Below are 12,413 nucleotides of genomic sequence, written 5' to 3'. Positions count from 1 at the left end.
ATTGGCGCAGTGTAGCCTATTGAGGTTCTTGCGCCAAAAAAACCCAATAAAACCAACCAGCGAATAAAATAACGGTCCCTTTGGCGAGCTTTTGGCGGCAACCAACTGAGGATAAAAATCTACCGTTCAGGACTATTTCGGCAACCCCATTCCGAGGGATCAAACACAACTCCGAAGCTGGGGAATATTCAGTGGAAGATTGTCGCGAGGCTGTGTTGTGGAGGATAGCGTGTGTGGCATTCTTTTTGACAATTGAACTTATTTTCTTAAGGACGCATCTCTAATAACACGGTGATTCAGCGGCGAAGTCGCTTCTTTGTCTACTGGGATTATTACTTGTGTATTGTGTTGTTTGCGTGCTGAAAAAAACATATACAATTTCGCAAGAACCGCCAAGATCTTTGTTTTCTTGTTTTGGGGAAAACAGCATCATGCCATCAATGCTGTGAAGGATCTTCGGAATTTATGCTTTTAAAGGTACATTCTTCTTTTTATATCTTATTGTTTCCACACAAATGAAGCTCGTTGTTGAATTTTTCTTGACATAAAATGCCATTTTTTTCACAAAGAATTTCTGCAATTTAAAATGAACGTGCGTTTAATCGTTTGGATTTAATCATAGAAAAAGATAACTTCTCTTTGAAATTATGCTCTTTAAAAGAAATTTCAACGAATAACACTTTCACGTATTTTTTTGATTAAACATTCTACAGAAAATTTACAAATGTAATTTACATCAGCAAAAAAATGTATTTTTCCTGTTTTTGGCTACTGAAAAATCATATCAAAACATAGGCGTGAATTTGACAATGCCTGATCATTCGAATGAAAATTTGCGCTAATAAAGTGTTAAAAGGCAGTGAATAAAACCGTTAGTATATCTAGTTTTACGCCTTCAATAATTGAAGCTAAGTAGTGGATTATTTGTGTGGTAAATTTTAAGACATTATACTAATGTTTGTTTTTAAAAGGTTTTATTAAATGCTTTTAAGATTTCGCCAATTCTCAGTTTTTTAATTATTCAACACCTTGAAGTGTATATATCAAGTAAATATTGTTTCAAAATTGCATTCCAGATTGAAAGTATACGCATTTTCATGTTAAACAATTTAAACAAGCCGTTAATAGGGAAAATCTGTGTATTTTTTATTGAAAATGTAATATAAACAGGGAGCAACCAGAGTAGTTTTTTACTTTCACCTCACCCCTAAACATTTGAGCAATTTTTTTTTGTCAAAAAGTAGGGATTGTTAGTACTTCTCTGCATGTTTTTATATGGTGATAACATTAACTAAGAAAATATAATAATTATTTATTTCAACAAATTGATCATTTTTATAAGGCTACGTATAGGGGTTATAAAAAAGCCCTTGACTCTCAACCCCAGTAAAAATTGTCTCCGTCACTGATTGAAAATAAAAGTGATTATGTTGTTTATTTATGCATTGTTTATTCGACGGTTTTCCGAATAAAGATGTAAAACATGATTGCTAAGATGAAGGAAAAGTTTAATTTCAACAATTATCCAAACAATAGAGGAAAACATTTTGCTTTAAGATGAAGAACGAAATTTTTTCTCACATAAGATTATCGGGAATCAATATTGAAATGATTTATTCCTACTTTTATCAAATTTTGTTTTCTAAATTCTTTCACAGATTATGCATAAAGACCTTTCTTCTTTATGTATATTCTTCAATATTTGAATATTTTTCTTTGAGACAAACTACACAAAAATAATTATACGTCAGTCATAAACGTTTGTGAAATATTGTTTAGTTCCTTTGATTCATACTTGAAAATACTTTGTCACAGCACATGTTTGACATAAAAAGGAAAAAATAACTTAGTAGAAGTAATATTTGGGAGTAAATAAGTAAAATTTCTGAAGTTAATTTGAAAGCAAAAACTGAAGTGACAAAAGAAAATATGCATTCATACAATAATAAATGTAAGCGAGCAAAAGTTTTCTGGACTAAAACACATTAGTTTATTTCCATAATAATTTAATTTGACTTTAAATTAATTTGATTTCACTCTAGTAATTAATAAATTAGATAACCAAATCTGAAATTTTGCTTCACTTTAATCATAGATTTTTTAGTTGATTCCTTATTGCTTGAAAAGTCAAAAAAAAAAAGAAAAAAAGAAATGTATACATAAAAATAATTTTATAAAAATAAAACTTAATATTTGCTACAAATTATCTTAACAAATTGTATGAAACAAAAAATCAAATGATTTTACGTGCATCGTACATAGGATTGATCGTTAAACTTTCTTTCTTTGCTTTTCTTTTTTTTCATGCAAATAATGTCTGTTTTTACAGCTAATGTTTATGTGAAAATCCCGAAAATTGCTTAAAATTGCATAAGCAGCAGTAAGAATTACAGGCTCGTGTTTTAGGGTTAAAAGTAGGGATGTGTTATTCATGAACTAACGGCGACTCTTTAAAATGAACGACTGTTCTTTTTAGGAGAGATTTATTTTATAAATATCTCTCTATATTTCTCTCTCTCTCTCTCTCTCTCTCATTTTATTTGTTAATTAATTAATTTATTTATTTATTTTCAGATAAGAATTAAATTTTTTACACTTTCAAAATCATTTTTTTTTTTTAACTTGACTATACAGATACGATACTTTGATTTAGAATTAACGCACTATTTTACGCAAGTTCATATTTTGTACTTCATTTGCATTACAATTTTTGAAAAAATAAAAATATTTCAGAGGACGGTATTAAGTAATTTTTTTAACGATCATTTTTTCTAATTCTCTGACGTCGCAGCAATTTGATTTTTTTACTTATTTTATGAAAGAAAATTTATTTCTTTAACTTTCTACCAAGCGGGAATAAAAATGCGACTTTTGAAATGGAATACCTCTCGATCTTACCACTCTGTCTCTGAGAAATATCTTGCAAAATGAACTATAGTTGCTTTGTACATCAAAACCTAAATAAAATATTTTCTGATTAAATTTTTAACAGCAAATTTTCCTTCTGAAAGATAATTTTTCTTATGAAGAAATTTAATGATAGAGTGAGCGACTCTCGCAGAGAAAGCACTCGCAACTTTTTTAAATGGATAACGAGTTTCAAATGAACGACTCCAATGAACGGGCAAAAAAAGAAACGATCCTCTAATTAACGACTCATAAAAAAAAACATTACCCATTAGTGTGCCCCTTCCCTCCCCCCCCCAAAAAAAAACGAAAGTCGATTTTTTTAAATCGCATATCCTTTAGTTTTTTTTCCCTTTCTAGGTCAAAACAATTGTAAAAAAAAGTTTCATATAATTTGAACAACGGCAGCTCGTGCCGACTTGCGCCTAAAAATGAGAACCAGCACTATGCACTAGGCCGAATCGGGAAAAAAAAATTCTTTTTTAAGTTCGAAATTTTATATCGATAAAACGTTGCCCGTATAGCCCCACATGTAACCACAGAAATATTTAATCCAAAAATACTTAGGTGCTCAGCAGGAGGCCTAAATTTTGTAATTTTTTTCGAAAAATTGATTTTTTTTCTATATATATATATATATAAATATATTTTTTTAATGTAAGGTAAATTTTAAGAAGTTATCAAGCTGAAAAATGTAAACAGTAAAGTCGATAATTATTGTTCCCTAGAAAATTTTGCACTAATTTTGCACTCTTGCAAAATTTAAGTGTTCCCACATAGTACTTAAAATGGATTTTTTTCAATTTTAAGTGACATTTTTCACTTTAAATATATTATTTTTTTCATTATTCATTTGCAAACGTTGATTTAAAAATGTGCTCGGTAATAGTTTTTATACTTGATGTTTTTTTTTTTTTAATGTATATGTAGTTTTTGAAAACATGAATCGAAAAAATCAATTTTTTGAAGAAATTTTATAAATTTTAGTCTTTTTGCTGGACACCTAAATATCTTTTATTTGGATAAATATTTTTGTTGTACATAATCGGCTATATGGGCAACGTTTTATCAACATGAAATTTTGAACTTCCAATTTTTTTTTTTTTTTTTTTGATTCGGCGAAGTACATAAGGCTTTCAGGCGCAAGTCGACACGAGATGCCTGTGCTCAAATTATATGAAACTTTTTTTACGATTGTTTTTTCCTAAAAAGAAAGATTTAAGAGAGCGTGCGACTTAAAAAATCGAATTTCGTTTTTTTATTCGGGGGTGGGGGGGGGGGGGAGGACACACCATTACCCATCTCTAGTTAAAAACAAAGATCTTTCATTAAAATGAACCCTTTTCCAAAGGATTTCTTTAAACGTTAAAACACATGTTTGCAATTCTTACTCGTATTGATATGGTTTTTATGTTGGATTTTACAAATTAACTCTTAGGAAAATATTTTAATTATAGTGCATTTCTCATAATATGATCCCTTTTATTTTATGATTTATCACAACTACTTTAATAACATAGTGAAAATACAAATTGTGTTAGAATGAAGTATTAAAAGACATAAAAAACGTACTGAAGAAATAAAATACAAGTTGAAGCAATTGATAAAACAGCTGATGGAAAAATATATAGCACGGTTCAAATGTTATCGAATTTGAAGCTATCATTTGCCAAATGAAGAAGTAAGTAAATAAGTTTTGAGTTTCAGAGATAAATTCTACCTTTTTTTTCTCATACTGTACGAAGAAGTGCCAGGAACTATAAAATACGCTTCTACGATTTTCCTTGACAATTTGAGCAAAATTAACATAAATCCAATTAATTGGAATACTTTTCAATTTAATTCATTTAACTATGAAACTTTTCGAAAACTAATTTCATCTTTTGAAAATTAAGTACCGAAGTTTTGACACGATTAAAATCAAGCGATATAATAGTGTATACAAAAATATGAAAGAAGTACTAGGAACTTTAAATCATGTACTGGCAATTTTCAGTGCCAATTCTTGCGCGATATACACTGCTTTACAAAAATTAACCTTTTCGAAATTTGCAGCAGAATTTTTTGGGAACAGAATAAATCATTTAAATTTTGACACGATTAAAAGCACAATTAATTAAGTGCAACTAAAAGCACTGAAAACCTCTCAGAATTTCCTTTTAAATGTTAGTGATATTTGCATTTTCAGCGTTACTTCGATTCCATTACTTCTTTCAAGATACTTGGATTTAATTTTAAATCTTTCGAGTCTCATTCCTTGTAAAATTTGAGTTTTTAAAAAGTTTAAACATACATTTTGTCATAGATTTCAAAATGTCCAAAATTTTTAAATTATTTTTTTTTTAATTCTTATTTTTACTTATCATCTTTTGAGCCTCAAAAGTCAATTGTAGCATCTTACTAGTCTCACTTCTTACACCAACACTACTAACAAAAATTCCCATCATTTTCGTCTTTGAAAAGAATAATTCGTTTAATATTTTCTTCAGTTTTAGCAAGCGAGAAAAAAAAATATTTGAAGCCTTTCACTTGCTTCAAATAAACGGAATAAGAATGTTTTCTGTTCTTGTAATAAAAAGTAGTTGTAGTGACACTAAAAACCTACTGGGCCTCTGACTTGTTTGACGGCTTTCACGAGGGGGCACGAAGGCGTGGGCTGCGAATTCCTCTCCGATTCTGTCAAACTGAAACATTTTTGAGTATTTCACGCTAACGACCTTTCAAGTTCATATTATTGTTTTCAAAAGAGTTCAGTTTAAGTGGGACTTGGTTTAAAAAAAAAAAAAAAGAAAAACGATCTAAAAGCCTTTTTAGAACGTTATATGAAAGGATATTGTGAAAGAATCTTTGCAAAAAAACAGGATGTGGTAATTGAATTGAGTAGGGCCATTCATTAATTACGTAAGGGTTCGATAGGAAAGGGGGTCGGAAAAATCTCTACATACTCTTACTTGGGAGGGGGGGGGGGTAAAACCCACTTTACATTTTGCATTAGAAATCTCGCGGTCAAGTGGTTTGGCAGGGATCTATTTCATTTGCTTCTGTAAGATAAAAAAACGCATTAGAATGAACTATTTTTTACTTGTTTTACAAAGAATGAATAGTGTTAAATATAATAAAAGAATCGCACAATATATGGCATGTTTTTAAAAAAAATGTCGAAAAAACATTTAGTCTAGATTCCAACATTTTAATAAATATTATTTATACAAAAAGGTTTAATTCAATAATACGTAGTGGATTTAGTAACGATTCCAGTGATGTTCGGTTCGTTATTTTTATTTATTTATTTATTTATTTATTTTTGAAAAACGAAATGGAGACTTACGTAAGAATGAGGGCGGGGGGAGTTTGAAAAATTTTACGTACCCTTACATGGGAGAAGGGGGATCAAAAATTGCCAAAATCATCCTTACGTAATTAATGAATGACCCCCAAGCTATGAATAACACTAAATCAACAGTTAAACTGCAATCGAAAATCACAGTCATTATGAACATTAAAGTACTGTGAAAGCAATTATTTTCACGAGCACTAATTTTGGTGAAAATGAAGATACTGGCGATTTCCCAAGGTGAAAATTTCGCAAATTTTGTATGAACAGAACAGAAGATAGAAAAAAAACAAAAATATTTCGCGAAACGAAAATGTTCGCGATTAGGACGGGCTCGCGAAAATGGCGAAAATTAAAGCCTCACGAAAATTAGCGCTTTTACAGAATAGAAATTCTTTGTTTCTTAGGAGGCTGATAAAGACGAAAATGCTCTTATTACGAAGCAGTATTTGTAAACAAATTATACAATGAGCGGCATTAAACTGAGTAAAAGACGCAGTAAAAGATAATTTACGCACAACTATTCTCCTAAAGCAGCTTAATTAAAAACTTTTGTGAAAAGTTAAAGACATTGTTAAAACTTTTACCTGAAACAACAACCGTAAAATTAAAAAATACTTCCCCACCTTTAAGTACAACAGCGAAGCTTTCAGAATTCTTTAACAATGAAATTTTGTGTACAGCTTTCTGCCCTTAACCTTAAGAATTTCGAAACTTTAATTTAAGAAAAAGCACTCCAAAGCTTTCCTTTCGCTTCAGCAATTCGGAATAAAAAAAAGTAAATATTTTAAAAGGATTAAATTCTCGTATCCTATTGTGAAGCAAACAACTTGTTTCTCCAAGCTAAATCTTATGTATCTTTAGGCGGATTAGCAACTCTTTACAAATGAAGTATCGATCTGGGTAGGACTTCCTTGAATAAAAATTAAGCCATTGGACTTTTGATAGAATATAAGCCTGTTTGATAAAACTCTTACAAGTTTTAATCTCAAATGCATGTTTAATTTCTGGTTCCACCCATTGAATGGATGAATTGAAGTTTGGAAAATACTAAAAAATGAAGTTAATTCCTTTTTATTGTAAACACATACCTATAGTTACCGTGCTAGGAAAATGATCATTTCTACTTCAACGCATGAAGCGTCGTATAAATGTCATTGGGCAAAATTTTCGAAGTGGATATAGTTTTAAAATCTTCTACCTGTCACTTATCTTCAACATAATTTAGGCATACGTAATATTTATAAAGTCTTGTATTTATAAAGTCACTGTTAAAGAACATTTAATAAAATAAAAAACAAACAAACCTGCAGATTTATACAGAATTTTTCTTTCTTTCTCCCCACCCCCTCCTTTTTTTTTCAAAAGACATTTTGACAAAAAACATCCTTATCTCAAAACGGTTTTATCACAGCGTCAATTCACCTCTCGCAGATACAAGTAAGTATTGACATAATTCATACTCATGCCAAGCATTAGGGCAGCCAGAATTTATGTGATAGGGGTGGAGAATTTGCCATAAAAGTCTACATGAATACAAACTGCCATATTAGTACATTGAAAATATATATTAAAACCAAGTGTTCTGATTGAATAACGTCTCAAATCCCCTTGCTGCGTTCCTGACAGTAGGTATAAGATACCATATCTGTTGTTATCAATGATATTGCATCCGTCATTATTTCTTTTAATGTGTCAATATTGAAGTCTATTACCAGCACTTAGCCATTAAGAGAAATAATCTGAGAGAGTGTCACGCATGTGATTCATATGCCATCTTGGATTTTTTTCAAAAAATTACAAACTGTATTTCATCTTATTATAAGACCAAATCCAGAATTTTTCTTTAAAGTTGAGTTGTTCAGTTTCTGCGGGCCCCTAAAGGCTTGTGTGCGATATTATAAATTGAGCGGATTTTTGAGACATAGAAATTGCTATGTGCCACAATTCTTTGCGAAAACCTCCACATTTTTTTTGTGTATGCATTATAGAAGAGTCTAGCTTAATATAGTAAACGTTAAATTTGCCGCAATTAAATGCCCCAAGGTCAATGAAGGTCACCAAAAAGTGGCATTTTCGACGTTTTTTAGCATTTTTGAGGTCTAAAAACAGCTTGCACCTTTCAGTTGCCACGACAAAATTAGTGTCGTTTGAAAGGCAATTATAAGCACTTCGAAAAAAATGTATAAATTTTTGTTTCAAGTTCAATGTGCTTTCCGTTACATTAGACCGAAATGTGGGAAATGTCATATTTTACCGATATTCAAACTGTCGTAACCTTTTACGTGAACAACATATTGGAAGAATTTTTTTTGCCGTTATTATACTTTATTACTCCTTTACCCCAAAATCAGCTCGACGTCGACTCCAAGACTGCTACTTTGACTTCGTAGCGCAGTAAAGAAAACAGTTCATTAAAAAAATTACTGCACAACTTTAGATCTTCAGATATGCGTATATTAGTGATTCAGTAAGTTAATCTTTGCAGAAAAACTTTTTTTAGTAGCAGTAGCCGAAAAAAAAAATGTAAACAATTCAGTGAGGTGTTTTGTTTGGTAATTATTTTAAATTCATATGTCAATTACATCTTGTAAAGGCCATCTTTTGACTTTTTTTTTTTTTTTTTTGGTGCTAAAAAATGGAGTATGAAAAAAGCAGAACCCTTGGGAGTAAATTTGCCAACAGATTAAAAACAGTTTGCGCTCTGAATATTTTTCAAGGAAAAAGAGACTTTCTTCTTTAAGAACTATTTTCTGGAAAAGTAAGAAAAAAAGTTTCACAAAAAAAAGTGATTTTTTTTTTTTTAAGAAAACCATTATATGACGTCAGAAATTTTACATCATAAACTCTGTAACATGTACCCATGAAGGAATTTGTTATCTGAAGACGGAAGGTTTTAAATCTAGTTTTAATCTTTGTTCACATTTTTTTTTAAAACTGTTTCTCTATAATAACTTGTGCCCATGAAGAATTTTATTTTCGGAAGACGGACGGTTTTAAATCTAGTTTTAATCTTTGTACACATTTTTCTTTAAAATGTTACTATATTATTTCCATAAATTCCTATTATTGAAAGTTTTTATCTTCGAATTTTAAAACTATGATTAATAATCTACTTTGGTAGAAGCAACAGATTTCGGAGAAAGTTATAACTTGGTTGACTTTTTCCTTAATAGTACTCAGTAGAGCGTTTAGTGATAATTAATCATGACAAAATTTTCCCGTTCTACTAACTTCTAAAAGTTTTATTTAAGTTCTAATTCTCACACCTACTCACTCAATTTTTTAGTTCTACATCTCAGAATTTAAAAAATTATTTAAAAATATAATGCAGCGTTGCATATACATTTATGTAACGATACATATAAATAACACCCTTGCTAAGATGCAGTGACTGATGCGAAAATGGAAAACAACAAAACAAAAACAATGGGGGAAAAAAACAGTTGAAAGACATTGAATAAGGGGCTGTCGACAAATGATGTTGGAGTAAAACCCCTCTTGACGGATATCCCTCAAAGGCGGACAATTTTTAATTCCCCGGTTCCTAGGCAAATAACGCTATCAAACCCTGTCCTGCGGACACCCCTCTATTGCGGACAAAAAAAAAAATCCCGTTATTGTCCGCCTTAGAGGGATTTTACTGTACAATTTTTTTTTCAATGAATTTGATCCCCTTCCTCCGTTCGTCACCAGTGTGAACTTCACTCAGTCTCCTCCCCTCTTCTTGTCACATGTCACGCTGTTTTTCAAAAGCATAATGTTAAAAAAAGTTTGATGTCATACTTTTTGTAACCCCCACCTCATGTCACAAGTTGTCCAAATTTCATGAACCCTCCCCCCGATACGTGACATCATTTGTGAACAACCCTAAGTAAATACAGTAGAACTCCATTAGTCCGAACTCCTATTATGTGAATCGCCGATTATCCTTATTGCGATCCGTAAAATAATGATTCTGTCTACGTGCTACTTCCCTTCGCGAAAGTAGTCAACAATTTACTACGGCAGACATATTCAGCCAGCAATGACTTTCTATTAAAGTACGGTGTGACACATACTGTTCTAATGTACAGCACTTGTGAACATGTCTAACAAGTAATAGTGCATCCTTTTCATTTGATTAATTTAAAGTTCTCTTTCTTGAAAAATAGTCTTTTTTCTCCTACTTTCAACATACATTCAATGATTAATTAAAATAGACACTTTTTCGGGCAAAGTCCAACTATCCGAATTTTTGATTCTCCGAATGGGGTCCGGTTTTCAGTTGATTTAGATAAATGAATTTCTACCAAACGTATTTGCAAAAAAAAAAAAAAAAAAAAGAAGAAGAAGAAAGGAAATGAGAAAACGTCCAATCACAAAAGTCTTGCTTATTTTAGGAACAATAACGATTAATCACGAGGTAACTTTCAGTTGAATAATTTATGATTAAAAAGGTAACGGTTAAAGGCCGCAGAAAAAGTAGTAAAATAAACTGAACTCTGCAATAATAATCCAAATCTTTTCTCGTAAAACTTTAAAGACTCTTATGAATCTATCACGCAGGAGCTATTTTTGCTGCAGGTCATGCTCTTCAGTTCTCAGCAACAATGATGGTGGGATAAGTACACCAAACTGGTGTTGTTATGCAGGTCATCATAAGTTATCCATGTGCTTAATTTAGCTGTTCTTTCGTGTCATCTGGGGTTCATAACACCATGATAGCGCTGGAAATTGTTCGAAGAAAGTCACTCAGGGTTAGATGCTACTTAAATGGCGATATTTTTTCATATTTCATTTGTGGTATTGGATGAATGAATCACTGAATCATTTTTTTTTCTGTATATTTGTTAGCTTTGAAACAATCACTCTGTTATTCAGAAAAATATCGGTGCTTTATTTTTTAGTGTTGTCTTCTACATTCCTAAAAACCTCGTTTTGTATCAAAATAAGATTTTACACCAGGGGTGTTGGTGGGGCGCTTGAAATTACGACAGTTTGTGATAATTCGGAAAAAGGGGGTAACCAGAAGTCTGACATTAAACATTTTGATTGGAGTAAAAGCATTTTTTTAAACAACATTTGAATGTAAGTTAGCGTGATATGTGACACTAGGAATAGGTAAGGTGATGTATGAGTATCTGACAAAGTCTGTGGAGGTGGTCAAATATGTTGCAAAAAAATTTGTCGAAGATATTCTCAAGTTAAAAATCTCAGATTTTATAGTACTATGTTCCTATTTTAGAAAGCCTAAACTAAATTGAATAATTTGTCCCCCAATTATTGCATTGTAATCGACTATGAACTTGAAATTTTAAAACTTTGGCGGTTGTTTTTCCAGCATTGTTCGTGATATTACTAAAAGTTTGACGCAATATGGCCTTATGATTTCAAAACAGCGACAAAATATAGTTCTCCTAAAAATTCATATGAAAAGATCGTTATATCAAGATTTAACAAATTATATGGCACTGTCTATTTTGTTAGTTTATATTGTGTTATAATTACATTTATTATATGCCAAAAATAATTAAAACATGAAAATTGAAATCTGAATGATTTTTTCTTAAGTTCCCGCTGCATTGTTCAATAAAAGGATTATGTTTTTCACGCTCAGAAATCTTGGTTCTTTCTCCCCAGTATTGTCCTGTATTGTTCCCTATCCCAGTACCGTCTTAAAAACTCGGCGCGAACGATGTTTTAAGATGTTTTGAAAGTAATAAACTGTTATATTTTTTAAAATGTATTCAGAGAATTTACAAACTGAGTAACAGACAATAAATTTCATCCGTTAAATCTAAAAAATTGCAAAAATTTCGCTTCTAATCAGCAATGTTAAAATATTATAGAAATAATTTTGCACAATTTCCTTTTTCCATTTACCTTTGCATTCCATAATGATAAGTGATTTGATTTACTAAATACCTTCCGGCATTTCAGTATTGGGTATTTTCACATTTCTGTACCTCAGAGGCAGAAGGACCTAAGTCACATTATGGTAATTTTACAGTAGGGTGGAAAAACCTTTTTCTGGCGCATGGGGGGATGGGGCGCGCGCTCTCTTAACCATGATAAAAAATTGAAAAGGATTTTTCTTTAAGAATGGGGTGGTTTCCTCCAGTCAAAAGTACTACCTTTAGTCACTGAAATTGATAGAATAAGCAAAAATAATAATAATAATAAAAATAAT

At 31.0% G+C, this 12,413-nt stretch overlaps 1 protein-coding gene across 1 annotated transcript in view; it reads left to right on the top strand.

Moving 5' to 3' along the window:
- Positions 1 to 223: 223 nt before the first annotated feature.
- Positions 224 to 12,413, top strand: part of LOC129222515 (uncharacterized) — a 300,099-nt gene continuing 287,909 nt past the window's right edge. Inside the window, exon 1 of the mRNA XM_054857026.1 lies at positions 224 to 477. The gene's annotated coding sequence lies outside the window, so the exon portion shown is untranslated. The remainder of the gene's footprint in view (positions 478 to 12,413) is intronic.

The sequence above is a fragment of the Uloborus diversus genome, chromosome 5 (assembly GCF_026930045.1).
Source record: "Uloborus diversus isolate 005 chromosome 5, Udiv.v.3.1, whole genome shotgun sequence".
Lineage (NCBI taxonomy): Eukaryota > Metazoa > Arthropoda > Arachnida > Araneae > Uloboridae > Uloborus > Uloborus diversus.
The sequence above is the reverse complement of the archived record's forward strand: the minus strand, read 5'-3'. Positions and strand labels throughout refer to the sequence as shown.